The 22,293-nt window shown below is 44.3% G+C and overlaps 1 protein-coding gene across 5 annotated transcripts in view; it reads right to left on the bottom strand.

The window, feature by feature from the left end:
* INSC (INSC spindle orientation adaptor protein) overlaps positions 1–22,293 on the bottom strand; it is a 276,146-nt gene that overhangs the window by 199,721 nt on the left and 54,132 nt on the right. The window lies entirely within an intron of this gene.

Genomic DNA, 22,293 nt, shown 5'->3' with positions numbered 1-22,293 from the left:
CAAATGCTGCAAGATATATGACTAAATTTTGAGTCCATAACATTGGGTTCATCAGGAGTTATAGCTTTGTCTATTTGCTACACCGCTAATCCAGTGCATTTGGACTTTTGAATTTTTTTTGCACCACAAAGTTTTAAAATTTAGTTTTATAAAAACTGCAGTAGCCAACTGAAGAAATATATATTATATATATATATATATATTCCAACATTTCGAGGTTCCTTTAGCATTATCTGTTTCCATATTCACTTCTACGGGCATAAAGTGGTCATACTGCATACTTACAAAGAAACCAAGATTATATTCGAACTGGCTGACAAAAATCAAACACCCCCTAAGCATGCTTTACAGGAAGCCATTTTAAAATGTGAAATAGCATAATGAGTGGAGTGTTACAGAAAGTCGTTCTTTTCAATTGGGAAAAGCTTGACAATTCACAGACATCCAAAGGCAGAGTAAGGACCAAAAAAAAGCAGACTAGATAAGTGAATCTGCTTGAGAACATATGGCTGCAAATGTATGAACCCAGAGAAAACAAATATTTTTCAATGCTGTTTTTATTTCTTGGTCATTTCATTTATTAATTAACCTTCAGAGAGCTTGAATGGAAAACTGCCCTTTCCTAATTGTTATAACTCATACTTTATATAAGGTCAAGAAATAAAGAAAAGGTGACTGCATTTATATTTTTAAGTCCCTGCCAAAGGGTTAGAGCCTCAGGCCCTTAAAAATATAAATGAAGTCACCTTACACTTTATATAAGGTCAAGAAATAAAGAAGAACGATAACAATTAGGAAAGGTCCGTTTTCCTTATAAGCTCTCTGCCAAAGGTTTGGCTCCTCAAGTACCCCACTTTCTCTGTCCTTCTCAAGGTAGTGCAGAGGGACCTTATCTACCAGCTTGTTAAATTTGTTAAAGTCTGCTTTTTTTAAGTCCATTGTCTTTATTCTGCTGCTTTCACTCCATCCTCTCCTTAGAATATGAAGTAATAATTTCATGATTATTTTCACTTCCACCCAAAATTATTATGGAATATTTAAGAGGATAGTTGCAAATAACAAGGTTCATAATGTGACTCACTCCTAACTAACAAGACAACTCATCTAAGTTGTCTTGCTGATTCTATAGCATATCTAGAGAACAAAAAATACCGGAATAAAAGAAACCCACAACCTTTGGTCCTAGTTTCAAGACAAAAAAAAAAATCAGAAGTGCAAGTGATTAAATCTAGAAGTCATCATTTCAATATTACTTAGTTCTCATTAGTGCAAAATTTCCATGGGCTTAAATGTATTTTGTCTCACTAAAAGTTTTAGGATTTGACCCATTATACATATGGGACTGGTAATTTCAGCTCTCACGTGATATTTCTTGTCCTTATTGATTTGTTTTTAATCCAGAAACAGAGAGCTAGGATCTGTAGAGACTGACAAGAAAGAGGATGTCCTTAAACTGCAGAAAATATTAAAGTTACTGCAGTGGTAAACGAAAATCAGTTCTGAGAGTCAGCCATCTAACTGTCCATTAAGATAGCAAAAACTGATTCTTCTTTTAAATTAAAAAGCCTTCTAAAGGAGAACCAAAGAAAGCAGTAAGCATTACTCATGGTGCAGCTACTAGGCAGAGCTTTTGACTCATGACTCATCCAATAAATGTAAAAGCATCTCAAAGGCAGAATCTGGAGAGTTTCCGCTGAAAAACAAAAATCATATTAACCAGGAGAAAGGGGGAAAATAAGATAGCTACAGAAAACATGGGTCAGTAGTTAGACCTAAAGACTGAGAATAAGCAGACCTCGAGCTCTATTCCTAGTTTTGACTCTAATTTATTGTGTGGCCTTGAGCAAGTTACTTAACCTTTCTCTGTGCTACTGCACTAAATTAAGAATTCTATTTCTCACCACCCAGCTGACATAGTAGTATTGCATATCATAGCTAAGAGAATAGTTCATTATCTTTTCCCCCTAAATTTAATCTTTTTTTCTAGTTACAGGAAGTCAAACAGTTTAACATGAAAAATTTAAAAAACAACAAATAGTCTGGTAGCACTTTAAAGACTAACAAAACATGAACATGGTATCATGAGCTTTCGTGGGCACCGCCCACTTCTTCAGATGACCAGAGTGTTGGAAGTCCAGAATCAAGAATAAATAAGGGAAGGAGGAAGGGAGAGGGGAGGAAAAAATTGGAGTGAGGGGGGAAGAGGACATTGGGTAGATAAGTTTCAAAGGGATAGCCTAGCTAGTCTGTAACAGGAAAAACTTAAAAAACAAATAGTCTATTAGCATCTCAAAGACTGATAAGAACCATTAGTTTGCACTAGCAAAGGAAGAGTACTAACACCAGATTCTACACGGACATCAAGAACCATTGGCACCTTCACTGATCTGAAGAAGTGGGTCTACCCCACAAAAGCTCATCACCTACCTTGTTGGTCTTTAAAGTGTTACATGACTACTTTTTTTGTATTACCAAGATCAGACTAACATGGCTACCTCTCTGTTACTATTCTTCATTGTTTGGTTGGTTGATAACATGTGAGCCATCCAATATCGCGATTTAGACCATTTGCATGAGAGTTAAACTCGAGATTGAAGTGGAGTTCCAATCCTTCTCTGTGTACAAGAGGCCTCCCAAGATGCGACCGCCCGAATTCTGACCCCCCACATTTACAACCATTTTTGTAAGTGCGGAAGAAGCTGGAAACCCTCGATTTATGTTCGTGGCCCACATTTATGATGGTGGATAGGGCCTATTGTAATGCAGGTTCAAGTTACGACGCCCCTGACTTGCAATGCTTCCTCTGGGATCAATCACATCGCAAGTCGGGGGCCTCCTGTATTTGGCTTGTGGAATTGGTCTGAAACAAAACAGCAACTTGTAGATCCCTTAATGAGTGTCCAGGGAGATTAAAGTGTTCCCTAACAGGTTTTTGTGTGTTGCCTTTTCGGATATCTGATTTGTGTCCTTTAATTCTTTCTTGTCATTTAATGTGATTCATTCCTTGTTTGAAGTTGAATTAAGTTTTAATGCAAAATTAGAAGAGTAAGAAACAGGAGATGCAATGATCAATGGTATGGGAGAACTTACTTTTGAAGAAAGACTGAAAAAAAGTGGATTGTTTACTGCAGAAACAAGACAAATGAGAGAACATGATAAAGCTATATTAAATAATGAAAGAAGGTAAATCCAGAGCTTCAGTTCTCCTTGTCTTGTAACAAACTAATAAGGACTCATTTGAATTTAATTAACGGGTGGCAAATTCCAAACTGATAAAAGGAAATGCTTTTTCACACAGTGTGTAATTAGACATGGAACTCATTGCCACAGGATGTTATTGAGGCTAAGAATTTAGCAGGAGTCAAAATGGAACATTTACATGTTGTCTTATGGTTTATCAGAATTTGAAAGTGAAATTTGAGTGGAGTTCTTTAATAATTTTGATCCAGGGGAAATCTGGGCAAATCATTCAGAATTTTGTTCAACTCATGCTGCTCCTGCTTAGTTTCCTAGGAGAATACGGTACTAAGTTTCCTACACCCAGTCCTAGCTGAAAATACCACAAGAATAGCCTCTCATATTTGCACTGGTAACCAGAAGCCTGGTTTTGGAGGAGCAGGGAAAGCAATTCTGACCTCCCATAAAGCAACTGCATATCTTGCCACTGATTTCTATAGGAGCTGACTAGGATTCAAAACTCCTCGTATTGTAAAAGTTAAGTAATTGACTGGGACCTGTCTTATATTAGGTTCTTTCAGGCATACAAGCATAACCTGAAATTTTGCAGATAATTAGTCTGTTAGATACCCATAAAAGTCAAGATAAGATATTTTATTACATGCACATCTCTTCTTACTGAGAGGTCCCAGCCAATATTAGTCAGCACCAGTAACTGTTTACAAGTATAAGAGTGCTTTAGCCTGTGAGGAAGGAAGGTAATAAAAGAAATCCAAGACACTGTGACACCTCCAATCAGATCATATAAATTGTATTCTTTTGTTCATTAAAAAACTTTGAAATAAAGATGCCATATTTTAAGTGAGTTCTGGATTCCCTTTTGGTGAGAGAGTATGCAATTTACAAGAAAAGAGGATTTGAAGTTTTAAGTGCTTCTGACTTAATTCAGCATGCTGTATTGATGGTCCCATTTAGATGAATCCATTTTAGACCCTCTAACGCATTAAAGCCATGACTTATTCACATCCATTTGGCTAATGATTTCACTACTGTTCAAAGTAAATGACAGCTATTTACAGTAAATTATTCAATTAGATGGAAGGAAGCACAGTATTTATTTTATATTGCTTGACATGGCAAAACAGAAGTATGTAAGAAACTAGGTGGAGATTTTAATCTTTCAGAATCAATTGTTTAATCCATAGCAGAAAAAAATAGACTCCAACAGTTGTCAGCATCAGATTATTACTGTAAACACTGTGTAAGACACTGAAATGTTGTGACTTCTATTTATCTACTCCATAAATAAGATACAAAACATGTTCTAATAATTGTCTCACATAATTGCTTTTTAAAGTATGCTTATGATAAAGATAAATGCATAGATGTTCCAGAGACTTTAAATCCTAGTATTTTAGGACTCCAAGTTCCATTTTCATACATAGCAGACACTTAGCAGCTTATATTCTATTGATTTTCAGGGAGAAAAGACCGTTTTAAATTTTCTACATCACTTTGGAAAATGAAACTAAGGCTAAATCATTTGGGCACTTTTTAAAGTATTACCCTGTAAAAAGAAAAAAAGATTTCCTCTGTGAAATCTCAGTAGAGGTCAACTTTATTTGGCTCAAAAATCAAGGTGATTGCAGGTGGAAAAAAACCAAAAACCTCTGAAGAAAGAAGAAAATTTCTGAAAAAGTTCTAAATCATTTTGTCATTAAAAGCAAAGCCGCAGAGGCTGGGTCAGGACTTCAGACACTGAGCAAGGGATAATGTCAGTCACCATTCTTCCCTTTTTTCCTTCTGGGGTGGGTGAGGGTGGTGCCAGTAAACTGCAATTCAGCAACTGTGTCCAGCAAGAAAAGAGGCTAGAATCAAGGCTCTGCTCATTCCCTTCTTTCACACACTTGCTCCATAGGAGAGAACAAGGGAGGAGTAGCCCTGCCTATTTATTCTTCTACACCAGGATCCAAAATGGTCCCCTGCAGCTACAACCAGGCTATGTCAACACTGGCCCCTTCTTCGGAAGAGGCATGCTAATTTCTAACTTTGGAATAGGGAAATCCGCAGGGGATTTAAATATCCCCCACGGGATTTAAATAAACATGGCCGCCGCTTTTTTTCCGGCTTGGGGAAAAGCCGGAAAAGAGCATCCAGACTGGCGCGATCCTCCGGAATAAAGCCCTTTTCTGGAGGATCTCTTATTCCTACTTGCAAGAAAAGGGCTTTATTCCAGAGGATCGCGCCAGTCTGGACGCTCTTTTCCGGCTTTTCCCCAAGCCGGAAAAAAAGCGGCGGCCATGTTTATTTAAATCCCGCGGGGGATATTTAAATCCCCCGCGGATTTCCCTATTCCAAAGTTAGAAATTAGCATGCCTCTTCCGAAGAAGGGGCCAGTCTAGACATAGCCCAGGGTTTTTACTCCCTTTGCAGACATTTATTCCAAGTCAGCATCCAACCACTGGAGCTTCAGAGGGAGGGGTGAAGGAAATCTGCTTTCCACGATGTAACAGTCACACAAAATAAATTAGGATAGCAAATGTTGGACTATTTCTGCATTCATACTGATTAAGAGGGAAACATTAAGTCCAAGCCAAGCATGAATGCTTCTGAGGGTGGAGGGCTGTAGAATGGGACCAGTTCAAGCCTGTACACAGGAATTTCTGTGGGGGAGGTGTGAGCCGTGGAAGCCTCCCCCATGGCCCTGCCTCTGCTCAGGGGAGGGGAGATCAGCCTGAGCACAGGGGGTGGAAGCATGGGGCAATGCGCCACCCCAGCCTCACATTTACTTGAAGGACCAAGGGAGGGGGGTGCATTTGCACTCTTTGCACCTCCCCTGCATATGGGCCTACATATGGAAGAACACTTTGCCTTTGGCTAAACTGCCAATACACTTAATTTTTCTTTAGGAATCAGGCCAACTTCAGCAACAGCATAAACAGGCACAATTCCCATTGAGTTAATGGGAGTTGCACCTGTTTATGCCGGAAAAAATGAAAATGTGTCCAGTGACTAGGGGCAACAGACCACAAAACTACTATGGTATCTGGATTCATTCACCAGTCTGAATGAAGCGATAAACCACACAAACCCTGGGCTGTTTAATTTCTCTATCTACTTCATTTTATTTTTCCAATAGGGCCATGATGGTGGAGCACTAATATCTTTGGTGGGCATATACACGTGCAAGTAGAGCTACTCATTTCAATGGGACTATTTGTACAAGCAACTGGTCACCAAGGTAAGTAAGGGCTCCACAGTCCAGTTATCCATAATGATATTTAACTTCATCCTGGGTTGTACTACTGTGAATTGTGCTAGCGTTTTGTTGCTCTGAGTGGCAGAATAAGTCCAAAACTGCTTGTCACAGTGTTCACTAAACAAATGGGCTCCCAGTCTTTCCCTTTTGTTCCGAAAATTACTTTGGACCTGAATAGTCCCCAAATATTTATTTTTGGTTGATAGCCTATTTTGTTTTCTTGATTTTTCCTTCTAGGGAGGATTTCTCATTCTAGTCTAGTCTCTACCAGAAGCAATGAGTTCAGTTTAGAGCCCCAGGACACATGATCCTCGGCTAGTGTAAACCAGCCTAGGACATTTACATTAGTTGAGGATCTGGTGCTCAATTATCATCTCCAGAATTTCAAAAGCTCCTCATTTTCAAGTATATCCCTTACAAGACCATAACAAAATGCACTGTTCCTCCAATCTGTGAAGCAGCTTTCTCCAATTATGCTGTCCTTGCTTGTTCTTTTTAGTATCCTGAGACTAAACATGTCCTATATCTGATGACATTTCTGTTAGTACATAAGTGGTTTGAGTTAACATTTTTTAAGTTTGACAATGCTTTGACGTTTTCTCCAGTTACTGTTTATATTAAGCTACCTGCTTGGCAGGCATTCAGGTTGAGCCAAACAACAAACCCATTCTTCATCGGGTAACATTTTCATAACATGTACATTTTTAATGCTGTACAGGAAATTGAACACACCACAGACATAAGTCAGCCTTAGACTTGGCTTCAGATTTGTAATTATTTAATTCACACCAAAATTGCATCCAATGATTAACATTTGATTTACCTTATTTTAAAAGTGCCCCACATGTCTAAGGGGCTTACGGTCAGGGAAAGGTGAGCAAAATAGGGTCCATGAGGAGCCTGGTCTTGAGGACCCCTCCAGAGTAGGGATGTAATAGTGTAGTCAACTAACCAATAAGCAAAAGCTTATAGGTTAATGCTATAGACTACACGCATGTCCCCTTCCCCACCCCACCAGTAAATTTTTTAGCAGGCTGGCCAGGAGACTGTCTCAGTCCTGGTTTATGATGGGTCTGGGACCTACCCCCACTGCAGCTCTGCATTTAAACTGAGATTAGGAGGTAGGCGAGCAGGCAGCCCAGGCTCAGTTCTGGCTCATGCTGGGTCCAGGAGCTCAGATACCACCGCACCACAGACAGAGGCTGCAGCCACCCCTATATCAGAGGCAACAGCATGGGGTGACAGGCAGTCAGTCTGTGACGGGAGCTGGTTTTTAAACGGGCTCCCTTTGTGGACCAGCTCCTGCCTGGCACCCAGCACTGTTGCCTCTGATATAGGGGTGGCAGCGCAAAGTGACGGGGGTTCCTTGGGAGGGGGGCTGGAGTGCACTGGCTGCCGGTCCCACCCCTGGGTACTATAGAATAGTCAAGTAACCAATAAGAAGTCATGAGGTTACTTGACTATTCAATTAACTGATATTTAACATCCCTACTCCAGATTCCTGTGAGGCTTTTCTTAAGAGAAGTGACTAACAATCAATAAAGACAATATGATAGAAACTGTATCTGTACCCAAAATGAGTCTTAGCTTGCAGTGAAACACAGAGCCAAACAAGCATCAAAAAGTTAATCTTTCAACTCACCTTTCATCAGAAAAGAATCAAGGGTTTTTTAAAATCGATTTTGGAATTTGTTGTTTTAATGAAGTACAGGCAGTCCCCGGGTTACGTACAAGATAGGGACTATAGGCTTGTTCTTAAGTTGAATTTGTACGTAACTCGGAACTGGCTCCAGATTCAGCTGCTGATGCTGAAACTGACCAGGGGCTGACTACAGGAAGCCGGAGGCAGAGTTGCTCTGCCCCCAGCTTCCTGGAATCAGCCACTGATCAGTTTCAACAGCGGCTGAATCTGGAGCCTGGGACAGAACAGCTGGGGCGCTGCCGGGTAGGTCCCCCCAGGACCAACCCGGCAGCACCCCAGCTGCTCTACCCCAGGCGTCCACAACAAAAGCCTGGTCTGCTGGGGGGGGGCGCACTAGCTGCACCCCCCAGCAGACCAGGGACACCCCGAGCAAAGCCGCAGAGGCGGCGGGGTCCCACGCCTCCAAGGCTTTGCTCCGGAGCAAAGCCGCAGAGGCGTGAGACCCCGCCGCCTCTGCGGCTTTGCTCGGGGTGTCCCTGGTCTGCTGGGGACCCCTCCCAGCAGACCAGGGACACCCCAAGCAAACCAGGGACACCCGGAGCAAAGCCGCAGAGGCGGCGGGGTCCCACGCCTCTGCAGCTTTGCTCCAGAGTAAAGCCTTGGAGGCGCGGGACCCCGCTGCCTCCAAGGCTTTGCTCGGGGTGTCCCTGGTCTGCTGGGGACCCCCCCCCCCCCAGCAGACCAGGGACACCCGGAGCAGCTTTTCTCGCCCCAGAGGATGCGGGCGGCGGGACCACTGTGCGTCTGGGTGGTCCCGCCGCCCGCGAGTTCTGGGGCGAGAAAAGCCCCGTTCGTAAGTGCGGATCCGACATAAGTCGGATCCGCGTAACTCGGGGACTACCTGTATAAGATTTCCTACCATTCACCAGTCCCATTATCACAAACTGTCTCCCAAAGCTTGGCTCTTTCTGGGTTTTCCCTTCAGGTCCTCTCTGTACAGACCTGTACTCCCTGCAGTTGAGCTCTGGCCATGCTCCTCACAGCATTTGCCCCAATGCTAGGAGCAGGTTTGTGCATCTCAACTCTGTGCCACTGAGGGATTCCCCTATGCTGAGCAATTCTTCAGTTGGCCAATTACTCTATCTTTCTAGCTATGTTATGGCACAATATTTTGGCTGAGAACCTAGCCAATAATACAGCATGTGAACATTTTCCAAAAAACCCACACAGGTATAGCTGTTTGGAAAGATTAGATTGTAAAATAACCCGATCTTTGCCCGGCTCTAGGAGGGGGAAATGTAGAGTTCAGTCCTTTTAGAGCATGTGGCAAAGCACTTATCTCCATTTCCCACTACTAAAATTGAAACATGACTTCTTATCTATCCTACTTTAAAGAGAATTAAGGCATAAGTAATCAATGTTTGTGAAACACTAACATTCTCAGCTGAAAGGTTCAATAACAAAGAATGATTACATTATTTCCCCCATTCTATGTGGGTATGTAACTAATGTTCTTATTAAAAATAGTGGAGGCAGATAGGCTGATGCACCCATGTCACCTAGAGACTCCCTTGTTGATTTTTAGCACAATCTGCTGACTATAATAGAGTCAAGCTCTACTTGTTCTGATAAGAATCTTGTGGAAAAAAATCTTAATTGATTTTTTCTCTAGCTTTCATAACACTGAGGCACAGGGCAAAGCTCCTATGTCTGTATAATAGGAGGTCTCTAGTTGTACAATACTGCCTGTCCCAACTATCTTCCTAATTTACTAAGTGACTGGGTCTTGTTATATTTAGTTGCCAAATTACAGAAAGAACATTAATGGAAAACATCATCATCGTTATGAAGACACGCTACAGGCACCAATGGATTCTCTGTCCAGAGTTAGTAAACTGTTCTCTCTTGACATAAGTGTGAAGAAAACTGTTGTGTTTGTTCAAGGTGTATCTCAACCACCCAAGGTCATTCTGAATCCTTTAGAGGTGGTTCAATAATTCATAGAATCATGGAACTGGAAGAGACCTCAGAAGGTCATCAAGTCCAGCCCCCTGCTCTAGGCAGGACCAATTCCAACTAAATCAACCCGGCCAGGGCTTTGTCAAGCTGAGACTTAAACACCTCTAGGGATGGAGACTCCACTACTTCCCTAGGTAACCCATTCCAGTGCTTCACCACCCTCCTAGTGAAATAGTTTTTCCTAATATCCAACCTGGACCTCTCCCAGCACAACTTGAGACCATTGCTCCTTGTTCTACCATCTGTCACTACTGAGAACAGCCTCTCTCCATCCTCTTTGGAACCTCCCTTCAGGAAGTTGAAGGCTGCTATCAAATCCCCCCTCACTCTTTGCTTCTGCAGACTAAACAGACCCAAGTCCCTCAGCCTCTCCTCATAAGTCATATGCTCCAGCCCCCTAATCATTTTGGTTGCCCTCCGCTGGACCCTCTCCAATGCATCCACATCCTTTTCGTAGTGGGGGGCCCAGAACTGGACACAATACTCCAGATGTGGCCTCACCAAAGCCGAATAAAGGGGAATAATGACATCTCTGGATCTGCTGGCAATGCTCCTCTTAATGCAACCTAATATGCCATTAGCCTTCTTGGCTACAAGGGCACACTGTTGACTCATATCCAGCTTCTCATCCACTGTAACCCCCAGGTCCCTTTCTGCAGAACTACTACTTAACCGGTTGGTCCCCAGCTTGTAACTATGGTTGGGATTCTTCCGTCCCACGTGCAGGACTCTACGCTTGTTCTTGTTGAACCTCATCAGATTTTTTGTGGCCCAATCCTCCAATTTGTCTAAGTCACTCTGGACCCTATCTCTGCCCTTAAGCGTATCTACCTCTCCCCCCAGCTTAGTGTCATCCGCAAACTTGCTGAGGGTGCAATCCATCCCCTCATCCAGGTCATTAATAAAGATATTGAACAAAACCGGTCCTAGAACCGAACTTTGGGGCACTCCACTAGAAACCGACTGCCATCCTGACATCGAGCCGTTGATCACTACCCACTGGGCCCGGCCTTCTAGCCATTTTTCTATCCATCTTACCGTCCATTTATCCAATCCACATTCCCTTAACTTGCTGGCAAGAATATTGTGGGAGACCATATCAAAAGCCTTGCTAAAGTCAAGGTATATAACATCCACTGACTTCCCCATGTCCACCGAGCCAGTTACCTCATCATAGAAGCTAATCAGATTGGTCAGGCACAACTTGCCCTTTGTGAATCCTTGCTGACTATTCCTAATCACTTTCTCATCCAAGTGCCTCAAAATGGATTCCTTAAGGATCCCTTCCATGATTTTTCCAGGAACCGAGGTAAGACTGATCGTCCTTCTTCCCTTTTTTGAAGATGGGCACTACATTTGCCTTTTTCCAATCATCTGGGATTTCTCCCGATCTCCACGACTTTTCAAAGATAATAGCCAAAGGCTCCACAATGACATTTGCCAACTCCCTCAGTACCCTCGGATGCACTAAGTCCGGACCCATGGATTTATGTACGTTTAGCTTTTCTAAATAGTTCCTAACGTGTTCTTTACCCACCATGGGCTGTCCATCTTCATCCCATCTTGCGTCATTTAGCGCAGAAGTCCAGGAGCCGACCTTGTCCATGAATACAGAGGCAAAGAAAGCATTGAGTACTTCAGCTTTCCCCACATCATCTGTCACTAGGTTACCTCCTTCACCCTCTCTGATCACCTTCTTCTTGTTAACATGCCTGTAGAAACCTTTCTTGTTATCCTTCACATCCTTAGCCACTCGCAATTCCATTTGCGCTTTCGCCTTCCTGATAACCCCCCAGCACTCTCGAGCTATACCTTTAAACTCCTCTCTGGTCATTTGTCCAAGTGTCCACTTTTTGTAAGCTTCCTTTTTGTGCTTAAGTTCACCAAGGATTTCCCCTGTAAGCCAGTCCGGTCTCCTACCATGTTTGCCTCTCTTGCTACGCGTCGGGATGGTTTCTTTCTGTGCCTTCAATAAGGCTTCTTTAAAATACTGCCAGCTGTCTTGGACTCCTTTCCCCTTCATGTTAGCATCCCATGGTATTCTGCCCATCAGATCTCTGGGGGAGTCAAAATCTGCTTTTCTGAAGTCCTTCATGTTAGCATCCAAGGGGATTCTGCCCATCAGATTTCTGAGGGTATGTCTACACTACAATGTTAATTCGAACTAAGCTAATTCGAACTAACGGATCCAGACTAAAAAACTAGTTCGAATTAGCGTTTTGCTAATTTGAACTAGCATGTCCACATTAAGTGGAACCTGAACTGGGGTTAAGGATGGCCGGAAGCAGTGCCAGCAGGGCATCAGAAGAGGACTTAGAGCGTGGAGATGCTGTCTCAGGCTAGCCGAGGGCTGTGCTTAAAGGGTCCCGACCCCCACCCCGGACAGACAGTTCTCAGGGGTACCCCGCTTGCAAAGCAGTCCTGGCTTGGATTGCCCGGACTACCCACACTGGGAACATCACAGCACTCGGCCATCAGCCCAGCTGCACTTGCCGCAGGCTGCCATCTGGGGAGAGGGGGCAATTGGGGGGCTGCAGGAGAGCTTCCACCCCCAGAAGCCCGCAGAGCCAGCCCAGTCCTCCCCATCGGGGGCTCGTGCCCCATTCCTCCCTCACCTCCTTCCACTTACCCTTCCCTAGCCCCTCTTCTTGATGTACAAAATAAAGGACAATTGTGTTCAAAAACTGAATCTGTCTTTACTGAACAAAACTGGGGGAGACCGGGAAAAGGAGGTGGGAGAGGGCAAGAGAGAGGCTGGGAGAGGGGAGGGCAACTAAAATGATCAAGGGTTTGGAACAGGTCCCATATGAAGAGAGGCTAAAGAGACTGGGACTTTTCAGCTTAGAAAAGAGGAGACGGAGGGGGGACAGGATAGAGGTCTCTAAAAGCATGAGTTGGGTGGAGAGGGTGCATAAAGAAAAGTTCTTCATTAGTTCCCATAAAGAAGGACTAGAGGACACCAAATGAAATGAATGGGTAGCAGGCTTCAAACTAGCAACAGAAAGTTCTTCTTCACAAAGAAAAGAGTCAACCTGTGGAACTCCTTGCTGCAGGAGGCTGTGAAGGCTACAACTAGAACAGAGGTTAAAGGGAAGTGAGATCAAGTCATGGAGGCTGGGTCCATGGAGTGGTATTAGCCAGGGGGTAGGAGTGGTGTCCGTGCCCAAGCTTTGTGGAAGGTTGGAGAGGGATGGCACGAGACAAATGGCTTGGTCACTGTCTTTGGTCCATCCCCTCCACGGTCCCTAGGGTTGGCCGCTGTCGGCAGACAGGCTACTGGGCTAGATGGACATTTGGTCTGACCCAGGACGGCCATTGTAAGCTCAGGGCTCAGGGTCAGGGGTCTCACTGGACCCCTTTGATTCTCTTGCACACCTGCACCTGGGTGGCCAGGCTGGCAGCTCTCCTGCCCTAGACGGCCACTTTCCTGTGCCTAGTGCGGAGATCGTGGATGAGGTCCACGATGTCTGCACTAGCCCAGGCGGGTGCCCGCCTCTTGCAGTCCCGGGCAAGCTCCCGGGAGCTGCCAGCCTGGTCCCGGGAAGAGGGGGAGGGCTGGGGGGCATCGGGTGGGTGGCTCGATCCGTGTCAGGTGCAGGGTCTGCTGGCTGGGTGCTGGCAGGCTTGCACCTGGCACGGGCACCGTAGCCAGCCCGTGCCCCTTTAAGGGGTCCGGGGCTGGGAGGGGGGCAGAAGAGTTTCCCTGGTGTTGGCCAGAGTTGCCACCAGGGAAAGCTGGGGAGGGATAGCCTCCCACTAGTTCGAATTAAGGGGCTACACACCCCTTAATTCGAACTTGCTAGTTCAAACTAGGCTTAATCCTCGTAAAATGAGGTTTTCCTAGTTCCAACTAAGCGCTCCGTTAGTTCGAATTAAATTCGAACTAACGGAGCGCTAGTTTAGCGCCTATGAAAGTTAGTTCGAACTAACATCCGTTAGTTCGAACTAACTTTGTAGTGTAGACATACCCTGAGGGAGTCAAAATCTGCTTTTTTGAAGTCCAAGATGTGTATTTTACTACTCTCTTTTCTTCCTTTGGTCAGGATCCTGAAATCTACCATCTGATGATCAGTGCTTCCCAGGTTGTCACCCACCTCCACTTCCCCTATTAGTTCCTCCCTGTTTGTGAGCAGAAGGTCAAGCTGCGCATGGCCCCTGGTCAGATCCTTCAGCACTTGTGTCAAGAAGTTATCCCCAACATTCTCCAAAAACTTCCTGGATTGCCTGTGTACTGCCGTACTGGTTTCCCAACAGATGTCTACTGTTATCTTGGGTCTACTGTCACCACAAATCTCTCTATGGACAAAGAACTGAACATCAGAATTGGGAAGGCAACCACAACATTTGGCAGACTTACGAAACAAGCATGGAACAATCCCAAACTGACATTGAAAACAAAGATACTGATATACCAAGCATGTGTATTAAATGTCTTGCTTTATGGATCTGAGACCTGGACTATCTACTCATGCCAAGGGAAAAAATTGAGCAGTTTCCTCCTTTGCTGCCTTCGCAGAATCATGAATATTAAGTGGCAAGACAAAGTTTCAAATGTAGATGTCCTATCAAGAGCTGGCATACCCAGTCTCATAGCGATCCTTAACAACAGAAGACTCCGGTGGCTTGGTGATGTGAGGAGAATGAGTGACAAACGCCTTTCCAAAGAAGAACTAACAAGTGGTGAACTAACAAGTGGAGCAAGGGTAAGAGGAAGGCCAATGTTAAGATTCAAGGATATATGTAAAAATACTATGAAAAGGTTTAACATAAATCCAAGCTCTTGGGAATCTACGTCATCAGATCGCAATACCTGGAGACAATTATTACAACAGGGCACATCATTTTTCGATAGAATCTGTGCAAGTCATGCAAAAGAACTCTGCCTCAGAAGGAAAAATTCTCAGACTCATGAAAACAGAAGTAGACTGGCATGTAGCTATTGTAATCAACTGTGCAAATCCAATATCGGACACATAAGCCATGAAAGAAGTTGCAGATCCAGGCACAACTCATAGATTGTCACTGTCGCTGCTTACCACTGTCTCTTGAGACGAATGGGCCATATATTAATGGAAAAAGAGATGGAAAAGAGCCTTACTGGGCAATGGGGCAGAAACTCAATTCTCACTAAATTGGAGCCTAAATGTATTTCAAAAAGCCACTCTCTAGAGCAGGGCTACTCAATTTTGGATTGAGGCTTAATCTTTGTATTCATGCCCGTCAGTGTGAAAGAAGATATTTGCATATATATTTTCATGTATATGCAACCACACTTAAGTTACGGCCCTCGGCATGTGCTGTGAGTATCTCTGTGGCCCCAGGGCTTCCAAAGTTAAGTAGCCCTGACTTAAACCAATGCTTAGTAAGGGGACTATGGGGGGGTATCCATTTTCACATTTGCAGTCCACATTTACAAAAAAGGCACCACCATCGCCTAGAAATTCCTGCGTACGGGTCTGTAAGGGGACGGTGGGGGTGAGGAGAGGAAGGGGCTTGTGCTGAAGGCATAGGAGGGGGCTAGGACAGGAGAAGAAAGAGGAAGGCACCAAGGGGCAGGGTGGAAGAAAGACAAATGCCAGAGGGCCAAGAGGAGATAATGAGGGGAAGAGCAGGAGGAAGGGTAGAAGGGGAGGGGACAAAGTGATGCTGTGAGAGGAAAGGGGAGAGGAAGAGGGGAGGGACAATGGGAACAAGAGGGAGGTAGAGGAAGAAGGAGGACTGGGTACCGAGAGAAGCAGGGTTGAAGGGAGGGGTGAGCATGAGGAAGGCGGGAGATGGAGAAAGTCATGTGTGAGGGTGCAGAGGCGTGTGAGGAGAACTGGGGCAGAGGGTAGCGAGGGGGTGGACACCAGGGAGTAAGAGGGCAAAGGGATGCAGGTGTTGGAAGAGCAGGGGCAGTGAGGGAAAGGGGAGTCACCAGGAGGATGCAGGGGGTAAGGGAAGGTGCAGGTACCAGGGGGATTGTGAGGGTGAAGCAGAAGGGCAGACACAGGGAGGGGAGGAGAGTGACGGATACCAAGGGGCAGAGGAGGGAGGCAGGGCAGGTGAGTAGAGGGAGGTGTTAGGAGAGGGGATAGGGGCGGGCAGCTACAGATGATCAGAGTGGGGCTAGAGGGGGGGTGAGCACAGGGGAGAAGAGAAGGGCAGGTGCAGGGGTCAGAGAGGATGGGGAGGAGGCAGGTCCCAGGAGAGCTAAGGGGAGTGAGAAGGGCAGGAGCCAGGATAGCAGAGGAGGGTGAGGGGAGGGGTGGGGTGGCAGAAGCTGGCACCAGGCAAGCAGTTGGGGCAAGGGGAGGGCAGGAGACATTGCAGCAGAGGAGAAAAGGGAGAGGTTAATAACTTGGGAGCCACACATCCAAACAAGTGCACACACCCTCAATATGGGTGCACAAGACAAAATTCACTTCACGCATGGATGGAAAATCTTAGAGGGAACACTGCCTACCAGCCAATGGCCATCTCAGAACACCAGCATCAGGCAATCCTACCACCGCCTCCCATCTGCACTCTCATTGCATTTAAGGCATGGCGCAGTAAGCATTTGCTGGTGCTGATAAGCCGTGCTTACTTTGTGCTAGAACTGAGCCCCAGTGCCTCTCGGCTTGGCAGCTCATAGCCCAGCCACCTCTAGGCTTGTTCCATCAGTCATAAATGTAAAAAAACCCCACACCCACACATCCACTTGAGCCCCGACACCTAATTTCTTGAGCCCTGGCACTTCCTTCATTACAAATTAAGCCCTGTAGGTAAGAAGGTGCCTAATTGCACTGTGGCACTCTAGCCAGTGACTGAGCCAGTCCACTCCTATCAAAACAGTGATGTTAGCATCATTCAGGCAGTTAGCATGCTAAGTGTCATTTAAAAACCCTCACAGAAAATCCCAACCCATACTGGCCTTAAGGAAGGACAAAACGTGAAGCCAATATATTTTAATTTCTCTTTAATAGTCTGGTAACTTAAAGGACAAAACGACAAAACAACTTTCCTTGTTTAATGCATGGGGTTTTTTTTAAATGCTTACATATGGATGTTTTGTTGCTAGTTTTAGCCTTAGGGTACGTCTAGGCTACCGCGTTTTGTCGACGGAAGTTTTGTCGACAGATACTGTCGACAAAACTTCCGTCGACAATTTGCGTCCAGACACATGGAGTTCTGTTGACAAAGCAAGCCGCTTTGTCGACAGAACTCCGTAGTCTGGACGCAGTGTTACAGGCAATAACACCTTCTGTCGACAGAGTTCTGTTGACAGAAAGTGTTATGCCTCGTAAAATGAGGTATACCAGCGTCGACAAAACCGCGGAGTTCTGTCGACGTTATGTCGACAGAACTCCGCGGTAGTGTAGACGCTGGTATTGTTTTGTCGACAAAAGTCCACTTTTGTCGACAAAACTAGGTAGTCTAGACACACCCTTAAGCAAATTTTGACCACTAACTTAACTCCTGGGAATAAAAATAAGCCTCTGATTATTTATAGCAGATGCATGTGTGTCCTTCGTTCCTATGCGAGGGGGGGGGGGGAGGGAAAGTTGTTGAGCAAACATTTGTGCATTTCAATAGTTACTATATAAACACAGCCCTGTATTTTTACTCCTAAATGTCCCTATGGACTTCCTTCAAAAGGTTTGCACCTCTGGCATCTACAGACATTAATATTCCTATTAAATGTGGATAGTTTTCAATGTCAGCCACTTTCCGTACAGGGCTGAGGATCCATCCAATGTTCTTAGAACTCCTCCTTCTACAACGTGGTCCATACCTGACATCTGTTCAGTGTATCGCATTTTAGCTGTCTGGAAAGGAATGTAATATATTTACACTGAGTGTAATATATTTACACTATTTTAACTGCAAAGCTCGTGTGATGGTTCGTAATTAACAGAAGCAGGCTTTCTACTAGGTAGCACAGGACTTTCTAGAAAAGAATTTACTGATCTTCCCTCTAGCATCTGAGAAGCTGTTTCGAATATTTAACTCAGCAGTTACTATTGATTTTAAACAGAGCTGAGGCGTTTCTCGATGAAGAAAAGGGTAGATGAATTTCTATGCAGAGTCCCCTTATCAGGGGCAGCAGTTGCGAGGGAGGCAAGCTCCAATTCCCTGCATGACTCAGAAGCCAGTGGATAGTGAGGAGAACTGGGGCAGCAGAAGATGGGAAAGAGGGATGCTGTAAGAAAGCGTGTGGAAGAAGGATTATTGGGGCAGAGGAATCGCAGGAGAGAAGGTGAGGGTGGCAAAGTAAGGGAGGAGAATCTGAGAGAGTTGCTGTGGATGAGGAAGAGTCAGTCTGAGGGGGAGGTTATTGTGAGGCAACAGGAAGCCTCGAAGATTGCTGAGGTGTAGGGAATCTGAAGCACTCTACCATTCCTCATTTTTAGTGACAACTCCTAGAAGCCTGGGAGAGTACCGCCTCAGGCAAGGATGGGAGCCAGCCATCTGCTTTGTTTGCAGCCTGCTGCTATTCTCCCTTGCAAAAGTCTATGGTTTAAGGAGGAGTGAGCTCCATCTCTTATTAGATCCTTTGTCTCATTTCCTGCCCCACCGTGTCCCTATCCTTTGCTCCCTTCACTCCCTACCAGTAGCTGCCTCCATCTCTTTGGGGGCTTTAAGGGGAGCAGATAGAGAAGAAGCAAAAAGAGATGGCTTTGCTGTCTGAAATTAGTGCCACCATGGGCTTTGGTGTGATAACCAGTGCAGCTTTTTTCCTTGTAGCCATCGGATACCACGTCAAACATGAGACTGCCGTTGGGTATAAGCATGTATCAGGGCTACCAAATGCATCTTGTGTGAGTGTGTGACACTTTGCAAAGGCTGTGTCAAACAGTGGTGCTTCTATGTCTTTGTTGTTTGCCAGCCTCTCCCACAGAGGCCCCATATTGAAGCCATTACACTGGAGTGCCGTCAGTTCTGTCCCTTTTGCCATGAGAGGAATTCACTGGAAGCTGATGCAAGTTGCTTCCTCTCATTGAAGGGAGCAATTCCTACAATTCTTCCAGGTCTTGCTGGCCCAAAGATTTTAGATCCTGAGGCCAAATCTGAAGCCATGTACTGTTGTACATAATACTGCACATAGGCTGCATGCCCTCTGCATTTTTTAAAAATCCATTAGTACAATATGTTTTAATTGGACCAAATATTCCTGTTTATTTTTAAAAAATCTTAATACTGAAACATTCATGTACCATAAATAGTCAGGCAGCAGCAAGGTCTGGGACACAACAAAAATAGTTAAGAGCCGTAGAAACTCAAAAGAGAGAGAAAGAATGAGAGAGAGAGTTACAGGGCAATCAGTGGAACTCAAAGTAGTAAAAATAGAATTGTTATATTTTCCCTCCCCCATCAAGGAAATTATGCATGTGCACTGAAGGTAGTTTTAATCTTTAACTTTTATAATTCTGCTAATATACTAAGTCATCTACTGCCAATGTCAAGGATTGTTGCAGGTCTGTTTTCTGCAGTGTGGCATCCAGATTTTATCCTGTATACAACTGTAAATTATATTTTCCAGGTAGTCTAAAGCTGGCATTCCCTGTTTGCATGCACAATTTGTACTTCAATTTTCACACCAGCAAGAGGAATTGTGGACATACATTTGAGTAACTAATTTGCACCTGCAATCAGACATACAGAGAGACTCCAAAATAAGACATGCCGCATCCTTCTCCTTCTGGCAAGAAGATGAGAGAACAAACACCACATGACAGATGTTTAGTCATGTTGTTTAAACTACTGTAATGTTCTCACATACTATGGTGATGAATGTATGCAACTTATATAGAATGGAATAGAAAAGAAAAGGCCCAGCTACTTAGATTTGCTCCCAAAGGAAGTACCACTACGTGCTACTCTTGAAAATGCATTCCATAAATGTTTCAAGTTATGAGAACGTGTAAGTATGAAACTAGTCCTTGTAATAAACTCTTCCATATTCCTTATGTTCACAGGTACTAGAAGCTTCACATGACGCTGGACAATAATAAACATCTATAGTTATTTTATTTGTGTTTCGGCCAACTGCCTAGAAGCAGCTTGATTTTCCTTTAGTGGGCAATCACATCCTGTTTTTCTTTGTCCTGTGCCCATGTCCATATATTGAAGTCAGGGCTCTGGTCTCAGCATTTATAGGTTTCATATGGTTACCATTTCAAAGGAAACCACTTCCCTAGTTAGGTTCATGTTAGGTTCATTTGTCTCATTTTGCATGTGGCTGTGGGACTAGCACAGTGCTAGAGGAAATAAAGAAATCAGAGCATAAACCTAAGTAATGCATTTCTCAAGATATTCTAGATCAAATAAGCTGGAGACCATGGGTTAATTGTTATTTTTCATATTACTGCAGGTTTTTCCTGTTATCTCTCAACATGACCATCTCAGCTGCTCAGATGGTTCTGAATGCTTGCATTTTCTGTGGGCTCAAATAAAGATTTAGATTTGGATTTCCCCAGGATTACAGCCAGTGACCATTCAGATTTAACTGCAGAGGTACAACTTAACCTTCTTTCAAACAGGGGTAAGCTTCCCTGATGCAAACAGCAGCTTTGCTTGCCTGCAGTAACTTGGAGTTTTAAACTGCTGCCCATCACTGTCATCCCAAAAGCTAGCCAATGACAGCTGTAATGTGGGCAAATCTCCAAAACATAAAGCTTTAGAGTAAGTGGCTGATATATCTGCAAAAACTGAACTTTGTTCTATTGAATAAAGATGTGTTCAGAGGTGTGGAGATTGTTTTGCCACCCCCACCACTGGAAGATGCAACTTCCTCCAGAGTACAGCAGCCACAAACTCTTTCTTCCGGTATGTGGGCTACTAAAAAAAAAAAAAGCAGAGAAACATTTCATCTAAACTGATCTGCAGTAAGTGTGGGCACATATGAAAAATAAATCAGGGCTCTCAAACTGGGGATCATAAGGTTATTACATGGGATGGGGGGGTCACGAGCAGTCCGTCTCCACCCCTAACTGTGATTTGCTTCCAGCATTTATAATGGTGTTAACTAATTAAAAATTGTTTAATTAATAGCGGGGAGGCAATTGCACTTAGAGGCTTTCCATGTGAAAGGGGTCACAGTACAAAAGTTTGAGAACTACTGTGCTAAGATGATGATCACCGTAGCAACTCTCAGATCCCTTTGCTTCTGGGGGCAAAAGGAGCAGCTGTAACTGAAATCATGTCTGTTGAATGTACTTGAGAGTATAGTATATATATACACACCTTGGCACTGAACACACAATTCTGATCACTGAAAACAAAATGACTTTAGCTATCTTAAGCATATGGAAGCAGGAATGGTCTGCCTCATCAGTTGTAATTCATATGGAAAAGAGAAATGGAAAAGGCCTAATAAAGTATGTAGTAGCAACCAATGCAAGAACACTCCAAACAATAGACTGGAATTTAAGTAGTGCTTCTCAAGTTCGAGTACAGCAGAAAATCCCCTAAAAATTTTGTAGTTATCAAAAAGCCACCATAATGTAGTCCCCTTACTAAAAGGGCCTCTGTTTTATTCTGAAAAGACCCTGTGTGCTACAATCCAGACTACAATTCCCATGAGCCCTTGGGGAAAAAACAAGAAGGAAGGACTCTGGTGTGGGAGAGGGCTCTCTCTCCATGTGCATGAAGGAAAGAGGCCTAGCAGTCTGGGACTCTGCCTTGGAGTTTGGAACCGAAGGGGGAGCCAGGCTGCTGCCAAGGAGATTGATCCAGTCCAGGGGCTGTTAGAGTGCAGCTACAGACCGGGACTAGATGCCTGTTGGACCTGGGTTTTAGCAGGCTGCTTCCAATAGGCACAGCAGGTGGCAGTAAGTTCTGGGCCTTTTTGGAAAAGTGCTGCCTGGGACAGAGCTGCTGTTTAGCCTGGACCAAATCTCCACTACAGCTGCAACATCAACACGCCAACGCAAGCGTCTAGGACTGTGAGTCTAGGGGTGTGCACGCTCTGGGGTGGGGTCACTGTTAGTACAATTATTAGCTATATAAACTTCAATTCTTGTTATATGTTTTGTTAATGCTATTCATTTCTAATTCTGTTAATCCCTGTTTATTTAAGTTAAGTAAAGATTGTTTATTTTAAAGTGTTCTATTAGATGTACATGATTTTAGTTGTTCTGGAAGTAGATCCAGATTTATGTTGGAATGAGTATGTTCCTGGATGCTCTCAAGGCACACCAGTGAGTGTGTACAAGGCCAGCCAGGTGGAGGC

Source organism: Pelodiscus sinensis, chromosome 4 (assembly GCF_049634645.1).
Source record: "Pelodiscus sinensis isolate JC-2024 chromosome 4, ASM4963464v1, whole genome shotgun sequence".
Lineage (NCBI taxonomy): Eukaryota > Metazoa > Chordata > Testudines > Trionychidae > Pelodiscus > Pelodiscus sinensis.
Note: the sequence above shows the minus strand (reverse complement) of the source record. Positions and strands in the feature narration are given on the sequence as shown.